The 18,690-nt window shown below is 35.3% G+C and overlaps 1 non-coding gene across 1 annotated transcript; it reads right to left on the bottom strand.

The window, feature by feature from the left end:
• Positions 1 to 17,578: 17,578 nt before the first annotated feature.
• Positions 17,579 to 17,687, bottom strand: LOC112704767 (small nucleolar RNA R71). Its single transcript, XR_003155374.1, has one exon. It is a non-coding gene; the product is annotated as a small nucleolar RNA R71 (small nucleolar RNA).
• Between the last annotated feature and the right edge of the window lie 1,003 nt (positions 17,688 to 18,690).

Raw genomic sequence — 18,690 nt, 5'->3', positions numbered from 1 at the left:
TGTGCATTCGGCCATATTGATTACATCAATGGCTTTGCACTCTCCTTTTGGATTTTCTTCTGTATTGCTTGGGAGAATACTGGGAGGAGTTTCAGTGACTTTCTTACTCAGCTGGCCCACTTGTGCCTCCAAATTTTTGATGGAGGACCTTGTTTCACTCATGAAACTTAAGGTGGCTTTAGACAGATCAGAGACTAAATTTGCTAAATTAGAAGGGCTCTGCTCAGAATTCTCTGTCTGTTGCTGAGAAGATGATGGAAAAGGCTTGTTATTGCTTAGCCTGTTTCTTCCACCATTATTAAAGCCTTGTTGAGGCTTTTGTTGATCCTTCCATGAGAAATTTGGATTATTTTTCCATGATGAATTATAGGTGTTTCCATAAGGTTCACCCATGTAATTTACATTTGCTATTGCAGGATTCTCAGGATCATAAGCTTCTTCAGAAGCTGCCTCTTTAGTACTGTTGGATGCATTTTGCCATCCATTCAGACTTTGAGAAATCATGTTGACTTGTTGAGTCAACACTTTGTTCTGAGCCAATATGGCATTCAGAGCATCAATTTCAAGAACTCCCTTCCTCTGAGGCGTCCCATTATTCCCGGAATTCCTATCAGAAGTGTACATGAATTGGTTATTTGTAACCATGTCAATAAGTTCTTGAGCTTCTGCAGGCGTTTTCTTTAAGTGAATGGATCCACCTGCAGAATGGTCCAATGACATTTTGGAAAACTCAGATAGACCATAATAGAATATATCTAATATGGTCCATTCTGAAAACATGTCAGAATGACACTTTTTGGTCATCTGCTTGTATCTTTCCCAAGCTTCATAGAGGGATTCACCATCTTTTTGCTTGAAGGTCTGAACATCCACTCTAAGCTTGCTCAACTTTTGAGGAGGAAAGAATTTATCCAAGAAGGCCGTGACCAGCTTATCCCAGGAGTCCAGGCTATCTTTAGGTTGTGAGTCCAACCATGTTCTAGCTCTGTCTCTTACAGCAAAAGGGAAAAGCATGAGCCTGTAGACTTTAGGATCTACTCCATTTGTCTTAACAGTCTCACAAATATGCAAGAACTCAGTTAAAAACTGATAAGGATCTTCAGATGGAAGTCCAAGAAACTTGCAGTTCTGTTGCATTAGAGCAACTAATTTAGGTTTCAGCTCAAAATTGTTTGCTCCAATGGCAGGAATTGAGATGCTTCTTCCATCAAACTTGGACGTGGGTTTAGTAAAATCACCAAGCATCCTCCTTGCATTATTGTTGTTGGGTTCGGCTGCCATCTCCCTTTTTTTGTTCGAAAATTTTAGCAAGGTTGTCTCTGGATTGTTGTAATTTAGCTTCTCTTAGTTTCCTCTTCAGAGTCCTTTCAGGTTCTGGATCAGCTTCAACAAGAATGCCTTTTTCCTTGTTCCTGCTCATATGAAAGAGAAGAGAATAGAAAAAGAAGAGAAGAGGAATCCTCTATGTCACAGTAAAGAGGTTCTTTATTGTTAGTAGAAGAAGAAGGGTAATCCAAACAGAAGGGTAAGGATAGAGGTAGTGATTTGAGATGAAGAGAAGTGTTAGTGAATAAATAAATAAATAGAGGAAGATGAGGGGGAGAGAATTCAAAAATTAATTTTGAAAAAGAGTTAGTGATTTTCAAAAATTATAGGAAGAATTAAAATTAAAATTAAAATTTGAAACAATTAATTAATTTAAGAATAATTTTGAAAAAGGGGGAGATATTTTCAAAAATTAGAGAGGGAGAAGTAGTTAGGTGATTTAAGATAAGAAACAAACAAAAAGTCAAACAGTTAGTTGAGAAAAATTTGAAAATCAAATTTGAAAAGATAAGAAGATAAGAAGATAAGATAAGATATTTTGAAATCAAATTTTTTTTTGAAAAAGATAAAAAATTTTGAAAAAGATATAAAAGATATGATAAAAAGATATGATAAAAAGATATGGTTGAAAAAGATTTAATTTTTAAAATTAAAATTAATTACTTAACTAACAAGAAACTAAAAGATATGATTGTAGAATTTAAAGATTGAGCCTTTCTTAACAAGAAATTAACAAACTTCAAATTTTTGAATCAATCACATTAATTGTTAGTGTAATTTCGAAAATTATGAAATAATATTAAGAAAAAGATTTTTGAAAAATATTTTTAAAATTTTCGAAAATAAATAAAAAAATGAAAAAGATTTGATTTTTGAAAAAGTTTTTGCAAAGATAAGATTTTTAAAATTGAAATTTTGACTTGACTAACAAGAAAACAACTTATTTTAAAAATTTTTAACCAAGTCAACCCAAAATTTCGAATTTTTGAGAGAAATAAGGAAAAGATAATTTTTTTATTTTTGAATTTTTAATGATGAGAGAGAAAAACACAAAAATGACCCAAAACATGAAAATTTTAGATCAAAACACATGATGCATGCAAGAACACTATGAATGTCAAGATGAACACTAAGAACACTTTGAAGATCATAATGAACATCAAGAACATATTTTTAAAAAATTTTTGATGCAAAGAAAACATGCAAGACACCAAACTTAGAAATCTTTAATGCTTGAACTCTAACAAACGAAAAATGCATATGATAAACAACAAAAAATACAAAAGAAGAAAACATCAAGATCAAACAAGAAGACTTACCAAGAACAACTTGAAGATCATGAATTTTCGAAAAAATGCAAGAAATTTTTAAAACATGCAATTGACACCAAACTTAAAACATGACACAAGACTCAAACAAGAAACACAATATATTTTTGATTTTTATGATTTTATGATTTTTTTGTATTTTTATTACTTTTTCGAAAAATATTCTTTAGAAAAATGAAAATAAAGAAAAATTTTTGAAAACTTTTTTTTTTGAAAAGAAAATAAAAAAAATTACCTAATCTGAGCAACAAGATGAACCGTCAGTTGTCCATACTCGAACAATCCCCGGCAATGGCGCCAAAAACTTGGTGGACGAAATTGTGATCATCAACAATGGCTTCAAAGACTTGGTACTCTCAAACGTGAATCTCACTTTGTCACAACTCCGCACAACTAACCAGCAAGTGTATTGGGTCGTCCAAGTAATACCTTACGTGAGTAAGGGTCGATCCCACAGAGATTGTTGGTATGAAGCAAGCTATGGTCATCTTGTAAATCCCAGTCAGGTGGATTTAAATGGATTAAGAGATTATTGGTTTAAATAATGATAATAAAATAAATAGAAAATAAAGATAAAGTTACTCATGTAATTCAATGGTGGGAATTTCAGATAGGTGTATGGAGGTGCTGTGTTCCTTCTGAATATTTGCTTTTCTACTTCTTCCTTCCAGTTTTTTTATCACTCCTTTCTATGGCAAGCTGTATGTAGGGCATCACCGTTGTCAATGCCTACATTCCATCCTCTCAGTGAAAATGGTCCAAATGCTCTGTCACAGCATGGCTAATCATCTGTCGGTTCTCAATTAGGTTAGAATAGAATCCAATGATTCTTTTGCGTCTGTCACTAACGCCCAGCCTTCAGAAGTTTGAAGCTCGTCACAGTCATTCTATCCCGGAATCCTACTCAGAATACCACAGACAAGGTTAGACTTTCCGGATTCCCATGAATGCCGCCATCAATTCTAGCTTATACCACGAAGATTCTGATTAAGGAATCCAAGAGATATGCGCCCGGTCTAAGGTAGAACGGAAGTGGTTGTCAATCACGCGCGTTCATAGGTAAGAATGATGATGAGTGTCACGGATCATCACATTCATCAAGTGAAGTGCAACGAATATCTTAGAACAGGAATAAATCGAATTGAATAGAAAATAGTAGAAATTGCATTAAAACTTGAGGTACAGCAGAGCTCCACACCCTTAATCTATGGTGTGTAGAAACTCCACCGTTGAAAATACATAAGTGATGAAGGTTCAGGCATGGCCAAATGGCCAGCCCCCAAAATGTGATCATAGGATCAAAAATACAATTCAGGATCCAGGATTGAAAATATAATAGAAAAAAGTCCTATTTATACTAGACTAGCTACTAGGGTTTACAGAAGTAAGTAATTGATGCAGAAATCCACTTCCAGGGCCCACTTGGTGTGTGTTTGGGCTGAGCTTGAACTATCCACGAGCTGAGGCTTCTCTTGGAGTTGAACACCAAGTTGTAACGTGTTTTGGGCGTTCAACTCTGGTTCGTGACGTGTTTCTGGCGTTTGACTCTAGAATGCAGCATGGAACTGGCATTGAGCGCCAGTTTATGTCATCAAATCTCGAATAAAGTATGGACTATTATATATTGCTGGAAACCTCTAGATCTCTACTTTTCAACGCCGTTGAGAGTGCGTCATTTGAAGTTCTAGTGCTCCAGAAAATCTATTTCGAGTGCAGGGAGGTCAGATTCCAACAGCATCAGCAGTCCTTTGTCAGCCTCCTATCAGAGTTTTGCTCAGGTCCTTCAATTTCAGCCAGAAAATACCTGAAATCACAAAAAAACACACAAACTCATAGTAAAGTCCAGAATTGTGAATTTAGCATAAAAAATAATGAAAACACCCCTAAAAGTAACTAGATCATACTAAAAACTACCTGAAAACAATGCCAAAAAGCGTATAAATTATCCGCTCATCAACTATGCGTATTCACATCGAGACTAACCTTTGCTGTTGATGAGCGGATATTTTATATGCTTTTTGTCATTATTTTCATATAGTTTTTAGTAGTTTTTATTAAGTTTTTATAGGTTGTAGTGTTAAATTCACATTTTTGGATTCTACTATGAATTTTTGTGTTTTTCGACAATTTCAGGTATTTTCTGGCTGAAATTAAGGAGCTGGAGCAGAAATCTGATTCAGAGACAAAGAAAACATTGCAAGTGCTGTCCAAATCTGACCTACTTGCATTCGAAAGAGCTTTTTTGTAGCTACAGAAGTCCAAATAGAGCGCTCTCAATGTCTATGAAAAGCTGACTTCTAGAGCTTTCTAGCAATATATAATAGTCTATACTTTGCTTTGGAGTAAAAGGCCAAAAACTGGCATTCAACTCCGGCTTCCTGCCCCCTTCCAAGCGTCCAGCGCCTAAAAAGCAGAGCCCAGTGTCCAAAGGCCCAAAGAGGATCCCCTAGTTGGCATTCCATGCCCCAAGGAACCTCATAGCATGTGGATCTCATCAAAACTCAGCCTAAGCATTCACCAAGTGAGCTCCAGAAGTAGATTTTAGCACTAAATAGACTATTTTACCCTTTACTAGTCATTTGTTCACTATTTAAGAGTTATTTTACACAATGTCTTCAGACCTCCTTGGAAGGATACACATTATTTTCGTTTTCATTATTGTTTTTACCTCAGTATGAGTTTCTAAACCTCCTAGGTTAAGGGGAGGAGCCCTGCTGAATCCTATGAATTAATAAAAGTACTATTTCTTCTTCTTCGATTTGTGTTTGATCTATCTCTAAGATGTATATCACGATCTTCATCGTGATGAATAGAACGATCTGCCAAATTGGCTCTGTTCATCACATTAAGACGAACGTGCCTGACAAACACCTATGTCTACCTGGGTTCGTGTGAGTACCTGGAAGAAAAGCACGAGCCAACAGCTATGGATTTACATCTCTCAGACGGTTAATTCACGATTTCGTTGGGGACTTCTCGAGACATCAGTTCAGTTAATCTCCAGGGAGATTAAGGTCTCCGTGGTACAGACGAGAATCCAAGAAGCAGCGTTCTCTGATCCGGAAGATTCAACCTTGTCTATGGCGTTTTGAGTAGGATCGCCAGGAGAATGACATGCTAAGAGCTTCACCCTCCATTGGATTGAATGACCAAGGGCCCTGGCGTTCATTCTGTAGCAGAGGAGATCAAGGACCATTGGCGTGGCTTTGATCACTTACAGCCTGCCATAGAAGAAGATCATTCAAAATCAAAGAAGACAGTAGTACCAGAGTTACTTCAGAAAGACAAAGAAAATCCGACTCTCAACTCTATTCCTATTATTTACTACTCCCAGCATGTAATTCCTAATAGCTAACTTCTTAAAATCTAACTTACAACTCCTTCCAATTCCGCCTGACTAAGACCTACAAGACAACCATAAGCTTGCTTCAAGCCACAATCCTCGTGGAATCGACCCTGACTCGCTCAGGTATTACTTAGATGACCCAGTGCACTTCCTGGTACTGCTACTGTTGTACGAAATAGGGGTGTTCAAAACCGATCCGGACCGAACTAAACCGACCAATCGAACCGAAAAAACCGAAAACCGAACAAAATCAAAAACCAAAAAAACCGAAAAAATGTGTTTGCAGTTTTTTTGCGGTTCGGTTTGGTTTTCGGTTCTGATCAGGAAACCCTAACCGAACCGAACCGAACCGGTTTAGTAAAAAAAACCCTAAAAAACCAACACCCCCTCCCCCACAAAGGCCCAAACGAACCTGACCTAACCTAACCCCCTTACCCCAACACCCACCCCCAAACGAAACCTAGCCAGTAGCCACTCTCTTCTCACACTCTCGCTCTCTGCACTCTCGAGGCCTGCGGCGAACCCACCTAGCGCTGGGGAGACCGTTCCTCTCACCACCATGCAGCGCCGCTGAACTCTCCCCCCTAGCGCCTCCGAAACTTCCTCTCACTGCTCCCAGGACCTCCTCGCAGACAGAGCACAACGAAGCCCCAACCCCAGCCAGCAGTGAGCAGTCCAGCACCACCCTCGCACCCAGCAGTAGCACAGCACCACCCACTCACCCAGCACAGCACCACGCCACCACCCAGCCGCGTTTCTGGCCACCCACAACTTAGCACCTCCCACCTAGCCACCGATTCAAGTCAGATATGGAGTCGGAGCCACCGAATCAGGTATGTAATTTGACTAATTTCTGTTTTGAACTACTGAAAGTGCTTCTGTTTGTATTGTTGGTAGCTTGTTATGGTTGGAAAAATAATATAAACTGCTTCTGTTTATTATTAGTTTTTTTTGGAAGAATAATATAAAATAAAAAGAAACTTTTGAAGTGATTTAGTATGAAATCAGATTTGAAATCAGATAAACTGGTTCTGGATCTTGATAGGAAGATATTGAAATTAGATTTGAAGCAGATTTGAAGAATTAAATTTGGAGCATATTTGAAATCAGAGTATTGTTGCTTATCGCTGGTTGAATTACTTTTGTTGAATAACTTTATTGTTGGTATTGTTGCTGGTTGCTGATATTGTTGCTGGTTTTTAATTATTTGTTGTTGTGTTTTTGCTGTTTTTTATTTTTGCTGATTGTTGCTCTTGTTTTTAATTTATTTGAGTCTGATTGTTGTTGTGTTTTTGCTGGTTTTTATTTTTCTACGGGTCCCCGCATTTGAGTGGTGACTTTGTAAGCACAGAGTTGAGCTGTCATGGCACAATACTTTGTCCTTCCAGTTCCAACTGTACTCCGTAAATGTGATATTACTTATGATTTCCTGTTGTTTCCAGAAATTTGACAAGTATGGAGCTTTTAGGATCGTTGTCTCCTTTTGTTGCCAATATGTAAGTGCTTAACTCTAAATCTCAGTTCATTGACTCTGGTATTTACAAGTTCTAATTGGAAAACCATTGCAGGAACATATGCAGGATAATTCATAACTGAAGGGTTTTTGAAGCTAAATATAAAGAAATGATTAAGGTCATTGATTACTAGAAGTTTGTGCTATTGTTCCAACAATGATAGCTACAATAGTTTTTAATACATCAGAAAGTTCATTGGATACTATGAATAAATGGCTCAATGTGGTTCAGTGAATTCAGATTCCTTTTGCACTCATTCCACTTCTTACATTGGTGTTTAAAGAAAAGCTCATGGGAACTTTTAGAATAGGCCCTATTGTAGAGGTAAGCTTTGTTTGCATTCTAACTTCTGTAAAATTGATTTTGATGTATAATGATTATGTTTGGTAATTTGTCTAAAAGTAATTTCTTCCTTCAAAAAATAAATGATTCTAAATATATCATGTTATGACTTTGTGAAGTAGTATGGTAGAATTTTTTTTAATTGATTGAAAAACTGAACAAACCGAACTAAACCAAATCGATTTTAATTGGTTTGATTTGGTTCGTATGGTTTTGATAAAAAAACCGAACCAAACCGAACCGTAGTTTAATTAGACAATCGGATCGGATGACTTTTCATTCAAAAACTGAACCAAACCGCACCGCGAACACCCCTAGTACAAAATAGTGTGCGTTTTGCGTACACGCGCACCAACTGTCAACTCCTTGACCAATGGATATCTGATCTAAATTGAAAAACCTCTTGCAACTCTTTTCCCGCCATAAAATTCTTCTCCAAGAATTAGGCTCACATACGTTTATGTGTGTAGAGGTAAAGCAATAAAACCCTTGTGTTGGTTTCTCATCTGTGATTCCTCTAGTCTTGGCATACATATATATAGTATGAGATTTGTTACTGATTTTAAATTTGAATCTCAATTCAAATTTAAATCATATCTTGAAATTCTAAATCTGAATCCTTCAAATTTATGAATCATATCATAACTCAATTTGAAACAGAATCAGTTGAGATCTCATCCAAATTTAAAATTCAAGTTTAGAAATAGAATAACTAATTATTCTCAAATCTCATTTAATATTCTCAATTATCATATTATTATTATATTCTTGGTGCTAGCAAAGAATATAATAATATTCCATTTGAATTAATATAATTATTTATTTGATCAAATCAAAATAATAATTAAATAAGTCTACAGCAAAGATTAAAACACTCATTAGTGTGTGACCCACCCCATAGGTTCAATAATAAGCGGGTAGTAAATTAGTCATACTAAATTTACTAATCAAGGTTAGCGTCTAGAAACACTCCTCAACGACCTGATAGTATGAAGGAATCTCTTTTTACTAAGAACCTTAGAAGAACAAAGTATAATTCCTTCCATCTTTCTAGCTCTTGATTAACCTTTAGAGTATGGTTTAATTGTCAAACTCTAACTTGTTACCATTATTATAATGAACTGTGAATGACATACGAAACTCATTTCTTCATTCATTCAATCCCCTTGGCAAAGGTTTTATTCATCTCAGTCATTATAATCATAGAGCTTAAACTCTTTACCGAGAGTTGACGGGTTCCTTATTGACAAATCATTAATTCTACAAGTATTTAAATCATACCCAATATCCATTCAACTAGCACCCTAGGGTATTATGTGTTCGGAATCAAAATATAATAAATACATTGTTAATTACTATGATAGTCGCAGGTCAAAGGAAACTCTATTACCATGTTCATCTTGAGAATATCCTATTGACAAATATGCGGTAATTATAACCATTAGGAATTCTCAAAGTGAGTCAGTTCAATGGTCATATCTCTATATGCACCATATATATATATATATATATATATATATATATATATATATATATATATATATATATACATATATATATATAATTTAATAAATGAGAACTATTAATCTTCATCCAATGAAGACCATTATATATATATATATATATATATATATATATATATATTGATCTTTTCGAATTATTAATGTTCTTTTTTAATAATCCTGTGTGATGCACGAAAACTTGTCTCTCAACAAATTTCCTTTCGGTAAGTAAACCGAATTATCGTCAAGTAAAAACTCACAATAGAGTGAGGTCGAATCCCACAGGGATTGATTAGTCAAGCAACTTTAATTGGAGGAATGTTCTAGTTGAGCTAAGCATAAATTGAGTTGATAATTGCAAAAAATTAATTGGCGGAATGTAAATTGCAGAAAGTAAATTGCAGAATCTTAAATGGAGATTTGGGGAGATGAACATAAAAGTAAATGGCAGAAGGTAAAGAGAATGGGTAAGATAAAAAATGGGGGATTCATTGGGCTTAGGATTCTCATCTCTTCCTCAATCAATGCATTCATTGATCTCCTTGGTAATCTTAAGTGATTGGATCCCAATTCCTTGGTAACCCAATCTCTCTAAGCTTGAACAATTGCCCAATTTCTTGATTTAATTGCTCATGGGAAGAGATGATGTATGGTCACTGATTATACCACATGTATTTCCAAATCAAAGTGTTGGTAAGATTATATGTCACTATATCCATCCAAACCCCAATTTGGTCCAACATGAGAAAGCAATTCTAACATGATCTCCTCATCTCTTTTCCAAGGCTCAGAGGAGATCCAATTATGGATAGTTTCTTTTCCAAGACAACTAACCAATTGATTTATGATCGAAAGCTTTCTAGTAAATCAAGAGAAAAGAAAGAGGAAGAGGAATGAAAACTATAATTGATCCATCAAATTACAACAGAGCTCCCTAACTCAATGAAAAGGGATTTAGTTGTTCATAGCTCTGAAAATGGAAGATGATAAAGAAGAGTGCATTCTGAAAATAAACTAGAATTTGCAGAAAAAGTGAATATACAGAATGTAGTTCCCAATAATGCCAAGCCCCCTTTCTAGTTCAAAACTACTTCCTATATATACTACTCTTCTGATCTTCTAGTTAGCTCTTTAAGTCTTGGATATGGGCCCTTGATCTTTAGTTGAAGCAGTTACAGTCTTCAGTGGGCTTAGCTTTGCTTGCAGAAAGAATGTGAGTCAGGCATGGTAGGACGTTAGTTAGGACGTTAGTGGCGTTAACGTTAGGTGTAAACTAGTGTTCAAAAGCGTTAGTGACGATAACTTTGTCACTAATGTTTAAAACCAATTGATCCACATTAACTTCAACGTTAGTGGTACTAACGTGACCTCTTAGCCCTTCGCAAATGTTATTGGCACTCACTTTTACCAATAACGCTGCTCCTTGTCCCTCTTTTCCATGTTAATGATCCACGTTAGTGTACCTAACGTTGCCTTTAACGTGGGAATGCCAAAGCTGAAGGGCGTTAGTGACACTTACCTTTCTCACTAATGCTTCAAAACGCCCTTTCTTCCCACGTTAGTGCTCTCATGTTAATGGCATTAACGTGACCACTAACGTGGGTGTGCTTGCCATCTCCAATGTTAGTGACAAAGGTGAGTGTCATTAACGTTGGCCTTATCATCCCTTTCTCCATGTTACCATTCATGTTAGTGGTCTTAACTTGATCACTAACGTAGGCAATCTTGGCCTTTCCCAGCGTTAGTGACAAAGGTAAGTGTCACTAATGTTGGCCTATCTCTTCTTATTCCATGTTAGAGTTCACGTTAATTGGATTAACGTGACTCTTAACGTGGCTATGTATGGCCTTTTGGAATGTTAGTGGTATTTACTTTTACCACTAACGTTGGAGCTTCCCTTTCCTTCCACGTTAGTTCCCACGTTAATGTAACTAACGTGGCAACTAACGTGGGTTATGATGGCTTTCGAAGGCGTTATTGATGATAACTTTTCCACTAACGCTGCAAGCTTGCTCCCATTCCACGTTAGTAGTCACGTTAGTGAGATTAACGTGGCGGCTAAAGTGGCTCTTCTTTGCTTCCTTTGTCCTGAAATCAAACAAACAGGGTACATCAAAGCTCTGTTCCAAGTCATAAGATCATGCATCATCCATTTTATCTTTTAATTCATGCATAATTCTCATGAAATCATGTAAAGTTCACAATGTTTGCTTGAATCAAGATGTAAGTGTGTGTTTACCCAAAACTTGCTTATTTACTAAGAAAATGCATGAAACTACTCTAAAATAGTAAAGAAAAGGTCAATAAAACTGGCCAAGATGCCCTGGCATCACAACACCAAACTTAAAGCTTGCTTGTCCCTAAGCAAGTACTGAAGCATAAGAATGATGAATGAAAGAACAAGAGAAACAAGTTCTTATTATAGAAGTCAAGTTCTTGGTTTATGGGGGTTTCATGCATAGCAACTTAGGTTCATTCCTTTACTAGTTTTCAGGTTCTTATCATGCTCTTGAATACTTGCTTGATTGCATCCTATGAGATCTTTATTCATTGATCCCCCTTTCCTTTTAGGGTTTATTGCATTCTTTTAGGCTAAGTACTTTGTGAGGGGGCGACTCTTTAAGATATGCTTTCAGCCAACACTCCCGAACCAGTTGGTTCAAGGTGCTAGGTGTTGAGACACCCCTAAGGACCTACTGCTTCACGTCTCTCTCGCCCATACATGCACACCACAGGAATATGGTTTGTTATTTTCTTTTCTTGAGGCCTTGGTGTCTGATGAGCGGATAATTTATACGCTTTTTGGCATTGTTTTTAGGTAATTTTTAGTAGAATCTAGCTACTTTTAGGGATGTTTTCATTAGTTTTTATGCTAAAATCACATTTCTGGACTTTACTATGAGTTTGTGTGCTTTTCTGTGATTTCAGGTATTTTCTGGCTGAAATTGAGGGACTTGAGCAAAACTCTGATAGGAGGCTGACAAAGGACTGCTGATGCTGTTGGATTCTGACCTCCTTGCACTCGAAATAGAATTTTTGGAGCTAAAGAACTTAAAATGGTGCTCTCTCAACGTCATTGGAAAGTAGACATCCAGAGCTTTCCAGAAATATATAATAGCCCATACTTTATTCGAGATTAGATGACGCAAACTGGCGCCCAACGCCAGTTCCATGCTGCATTCTAGAGTCAAACGCCAGAAACACGTCACAAACCAGAGTTGAATGCCAAAAACACAGTGCAACTTGGCGTTCAACTCCAAAAGAAGCCTTTGCACATGTAAAGCTCAAGCTCAGCCCAAGCACACACCAAGTGGGCCCCGGAAGTGGATTTCTGCATCAATTACTTACTTCTGTAAACCCTAGTAGCTAGTCTAGTATAAATAGGACATTTTATTATTATATTAGACATCTTGGATTGTATTTTGATCCTTTGATCACGTTTGGAGGCTGGCCTCTCGGCCATGCCTGGCCCTTCATCACTTATGTATTTTCAAGGGTGGAGTTTCTACACACCATAGATTAAGGGTGTGGAGCTCTGCTGTACCTCGAGTTTTAATGCAATTACTACTATTTTCTATTCAATTCAGCTTATTCTTATTTTAAGATATTCGTTGCACTTCAACATGATAAATGTGATGATCCGTGTCACTCATCATCATTCTCACCTATGAACGCGTGATTGACAACCACTTCCGTTCTACCTTAGACCGAGCGCATATCTCTTGGATTCCTTAATCAGAATCTTCGTGGTAGAAGCTAGAATTGATGGCGGCATTCATGAGAATTCGGAAAGTCTAAACCATGTCTGTGGTATTCCGAGTAGGATTTATGGATTGAATAACTGTGACGAGCTTCAAACTCGCGATTTTTGGGTGGGATGACAAACGCAAAAGAATCAATGGATTCTATTCCGACATGATTGAGAACCGACAGATGATTAGCCGTGCTGTGACCAGAGCATTTGGACCATTTTCAATGAGAGGATTGGATGTAGCCATTGACAACGGTGATGCCCTACATACAGCTTGCCATGGAAAGGAATAAGAAGGATTGATAGAAGGTAGTAGGAAAACAGAGATCCAACAGGGACAAAGCATCTCCATATACTTATCTGAAATTCTCACCAATGATTTACATAAGTATCTCTATTTTTATTTTCTGTTTATTTATTATTATTATTATTCTGAAACTCCATAACCATTTATTATCCGCCTAACTGAGATTTACAAGATGACCATAGCTTGCTTCATACCAACAATCTCCGTGGGATCGACCCTTACTCACGTAAGGTATTACTTGGACGACACAGTGTACTTGCTGGTTAGTTGTGCGGAGTTGTGACAAAGTGTGATTCACGTTTGAGAGCGCTGCCAAGTTTATTGGCGCCATTATTGATGATCAAAATTTTGTGCACCAAGTTTTTGGTGCCGTTGCCGGGGATTGTTCGAGTTTGGACAACTAAGGTTCATCTTGTTGCTCAGATTAGGTAATTTTTTTTAAAAAGTTTTCAAATATCTTTCAAAAATTTTTCTCTGTTGTTGTTTTTCAAAAAAAAAAATTTCAAAAAAAATTTTATAAAATCATAAAAACCAAATATTTTGTGTTTCTTGTTTGAGTCTAGTGTCAATTTGTGAGTTTGATGTCAATTGCATGTTTTTAAAAACTTTTGCATTTTTTGAAAATTCATGCATGGTGTTCTTCATGATCTTCAAGTTGTTCTTGGTAAGTCTTCTTGTTTGATCTTGATGTTTTCTTGTTTTGTGTCTTTTGTTATTTTTCATGTGCATTTTTGTATTCATAGTATCTAAGCATTAAAGATTTTTAAGTTTGGTGTCTTGCATGTTTTCTTTGCATAAAAATTTTTTCAAAAATATGTTCTTGATGTTCATCATGATCTTCAAAGTGTTCTTGGTGTTCATCTTGACATCCATAGTATTCTTGCATGCATCATGTGTTTTGATCCAAAATTTTTATGTTTTGGATCATTTTTATGTTTTTCTCTCTCTTCATTAAAAATTCAAAAATAAAAAATATGTTTTCCTTATTTTTCACATAAATTTCGAAAATTTGAGTTGACTTAGTCAAAAAATTTTAAAATAAATTGTTTCTTATGAGTCAAGACAAATTTTCAATTTATAAAAGGGCAATTTTCGTATTTAAATTATTTCACTTTTAATATTACGCAAATACATTGTTTTACAATCTGATACGTAAATACATTGTTTTACATATCTATATAAACCGCTACTGACAGTAGCGATTTACAAAAGAACAGAAACCGCTAGTACCAGCCGCGGATTATATGTATGGTGGGTTGTTCATAAACCGCTGCTGCCAGCAGCGGTTTATGTTGGTTGATTTGTGTGCGTAAACCGCTGGTGCCTATAGCGTTTTTACGTTTAGTGTGTGTCATTGGTGTCCCTATATAAACCATGGAGGGACCAAATGTGGAGAGGTAGAGTGTTATTTACAAATGGATGGGGAGGATAGTTTTAAAAAAATACAATACTCAAAGTATTAAATTATATAAATCAAGACTATTTTTTTTATTCTCATATCTTTTAAAATTTATTAATAATAAAATAATTTATTTTTAGTCAAAAGTTCACTAAATCATATATTTTTCTCTTTAAAAATCACTTGATTCTCTTTTATTTATATCAACCATACAAGAGAGACTAGGAGAGTTTGGAACATGGGTTGTGTTCTTTGCTGCTGATTTGCATTTGAGGTTCTAACTAAACGATTTTTTTTATTTGTGCAACTTTATTGTTTTATGCCAAAAAATAAAAACTATTTGTATTTTATAGTTGATTGATTGGATAAATAATAGTGATAGCATCATAATTTTGTATGAATAAAATAAAAAATATAAATATGCATGTAATAATTTTTTATTTGTATTTATTATTAAAATGAGACTAAATATCAAATCAAAGAGGGAGTATTCACAGAGTATTAAAATATATAAACTAATACTTTTTTTATCTTCATCCCTTCTATTTTTTATGATATTATTCAAATTATTTTATCATTCATGAATTTTAGAAGGGATGAAGATAAAAAAAAAGTCTTAGTTTATATATTTTAGTACTACGTGGATACTCCCTCTTTGATTTGCTATTTAGTCTCATTTTAATAATAAATACAAATAAAAAATTATTACATGCATATTTATATTTTTTATTTTATTCATCAAAATTATGATGCTATCACTATTATTTATCCAATCAATCAACTATAAAATACAAATAGTTTTTATTTTTTGGCATAAAACAATAAAATTGCACAAATAAAAAAAATCGTTTAGCTAGAACCTCAAATGCAAATCAGCAGCAAAGAACCTAACCCATGTTCCAAACTCTCCTAGTCTCTCTTGTATGGTTTATATAAATAAAAGAGAATGAAGTGATTTTTAAAGAGAAAAATATATGATTTAGTGAACTTTTGACTAAAAATAAATTATTTTATTATTTATAAATTTTAAAAGAGATGAGAATAAAAAAAATAGTCTTGATTTATATAATATAATACTTTGAGTATTGTATTTTTTTAATACTATCCTCCCCATCCATTTGTAAATAACACTCTACCTCTCCACATTTGGCCCCTTCATGGTTTATATAGAGACCCCAATGACACACACTAAACGTAAACCGCTATAGGCACCAGCGGTTTACGCACGCAAATCAACCAACATAAACCGCTGCTCGCAGCAGCGGTTTATGAACAACCCACCATACATGTAATCCGCGGCTGGTACTAGCGGTTTCTGTTCTTTTGTAAACCGCTACTGCCAGTAGCGGTTTATATAGATATGTGAAACAATGTATTTACGTATCAGATTGTGAAACAATGTATTTGCGTAATATTGAGAGTGAAACAATTTAAATACAAAAATTGCCCTTAAAAAAATATATATCTTATCTTTTCAAAAACTTTTTCAAAAATCAATTTTTTTCATTTTTTTATGATTTTCGAAAATTTGAAAACCTTTTTTAAAAATCTTTCTCTTAATTTTATTTTAAATTTTCGAAACTTCACTAACAATTAATGTGATTGATTAAAAAATTTGAAGTTTGTTACTTTCTTGTTAAAAAAGGTTCAATCTTTAAATTTTAGAATCATATCTTTTAGTTTCTTGTTAGTCAAGTAATTAATTTTAAATTTTAAAATTCAAATCTTTTTCAACTATATCTTTTCAAATAATATCTTTTTCAATTTTTTTTTCAAAATATCTTTTCTAACTTCTTATCTTTTCAAAATTGAATTTCAAATCTTTTTCAACTAACTCATTGACTTTTTGTTTGTTTCTTATCTTTTTCAAAACCACCTAACTACTTTTCTCTTTCTAATTTTCGAAAATTCCTCACCCTTTTCAAAATTCTTTTTAATTATATAATTGTTTCAATTTTTAATTTTAATTTTATTTCTTCTCTTAATTTTCGAAAATCACTAACTCTTTCAAAATTAATTTTCGAATTTCTCCCTCTCTCATCTCTTTCTATTTATTTATTTACTAACACTTCTCTTCATCTCAAGAATTCGAACCTATCCTCCCCTTTTGTTTGGATTCTTAACTCTTCTCCTTCTTCTATTCCTTTCTTCTTCTACTAACATGAAAGAATCTCTATGCTGTGATATAGAGGATTCCTCTTCATTTTCTGTTCTCTTCTTTCTCATATGAGCAGGAATAAGGAAAAAAGTATTCTTGTTGAAGCTGATCCGGAACCTAAAAGGACTCTGAAGAGAAAACTAAGAGAAGCTAAAATACAACAACCCAGAGATAACCTTACTGAAATTTTTGAACAAGGAAAGGATATGGCAGCCGAACGCAACAACAATAATGCAAGGAGGATGCTTGGTGACTATACTACACCTACTTCCAAGTTTGATGGAAGAAGCATCTCAATCCCTACCATTGGAGCAAACAATTTTGAGCTGAAACCTCAACTAGTTGCTCTAATGCAACAGAACTGCAAGTTCCATGGACTTCCATCAGAAGATCCCTATCAGTTTTTAACTGACTTCTTGCAGATCTGTGAGACTGTAAAGACTAATGGAGTAGATCCTGAAGTCTACACGCTCATGCTTTTCCTTTTTGCTGTAAGAGGCAAAGCTAGAACATGGTTGGACTCATAGCCTAAAGATAGTCTGGACTCATGGGATAAGCTGGTCGCGGCCTTCTTGGCTAAGTTCTTTCCTCCTCAAAAGCTGAGCAAGCTTAGAGTGGATGTTCAGACCTTCAAACAAAAAGATGGTGAATCCCTCTATGAAGCTTGGGAAAGATACAAGCAGATGACCAAAAGGTGTCCTTCTAACATGGTTTCAGAGTGGACCCTTTTGGATATATTCTATTATGGTCTTTCTAAGTTCTCTAAGATGTCACTGGACCATTTTGCAGGTGGATCCATTCACCTAAAGAAAATTCCTGCAGAAGCTCAAGAACTTATTGACATGGTTGCAAATAACCAGTTCATGTACACTTCTGAGAGAAATTCCATGAATAATGGGATGCCTCAAAGGAAAGGAGTTATTGAAATTGATGCTCTGAATGCCATATTGGCTCAGAACAAAATGTTGACTCAGCAAGTCAACATGATTTCTCAAAGTCTGAATGGATGGCAAAATACATCCAACAGTATTAAAGATGCATCTTCTGAAAAAGAAGCTAATGATCTTGAGAACCTTGCAATGGCAGAGGTAAATTACATGGGTGAATTTTATAGAAATACCTATAATTCATCATGGATAAATCATCCAAATTTCTCATGAAAGGATCAACAAAAGCCTCAACAAGGCTTTAATAATGGTGGAAGAAATAGGCGCAGCAATAGCAAGCTTTTTCCATCATCATCTCAGCAACAGATAGAGAATTATGAGAAGAGCTTCTCTAACTTAGCATACATAGTCTCTGATCTGTTTAAGGCCACTTTAAGTTTATTGAGTGAAACAAGGTCCTCCATCAGAAATTTGAAGGCACAAGTGGGCCAGCTGAGTAAGAAAATCATTGAAACTCCTCCTAGTACTCTCCCAAGCAATACTGAAGAAAATCCAAAAAGAGAGTGCAAGGCCATTGACATAATCAACATGGCCGAACCTAGAGAGGAAAGAGAGGACGTGAATCCCAATGAGGAATACCTCATAGGACGTCTCTCAAGCAAGAAGGAGCTCCCTATTGAGAACCCAAAGGAATCTGAAGGTCATATAGAGACCATAGAGATCCCATTAAATCTCCTTCTGCCATTCATGAGCTCTAAAGACTATTCTTCCTCTAAAGAGGATGAAGATGTAACTGGAGAGCAAGTTGCTCAATATCTAGGAGCCATTAT

Source organism: Arachis hypogaea, chromosome 7, assembly GCF_003086295.3.
Source record: "Arachis hypogaea cultivar Tifrunner chromosome 7, arahy.Tifrunner.gnm2.J5K5, whole genome shotgun sequence".
In the NCBI taxonomy this organism is placed as follows: Eukaryota; Viridiplantae; Streptophyta; class Magnoliopsida; order Fabales; family Fabaceae; genus Arachis; species Arachis hypogaea.
Note: the sequence above shows the minus strand (reverse complement) of the source record. Positions and strands in the feature narration are given on the sequence as shown.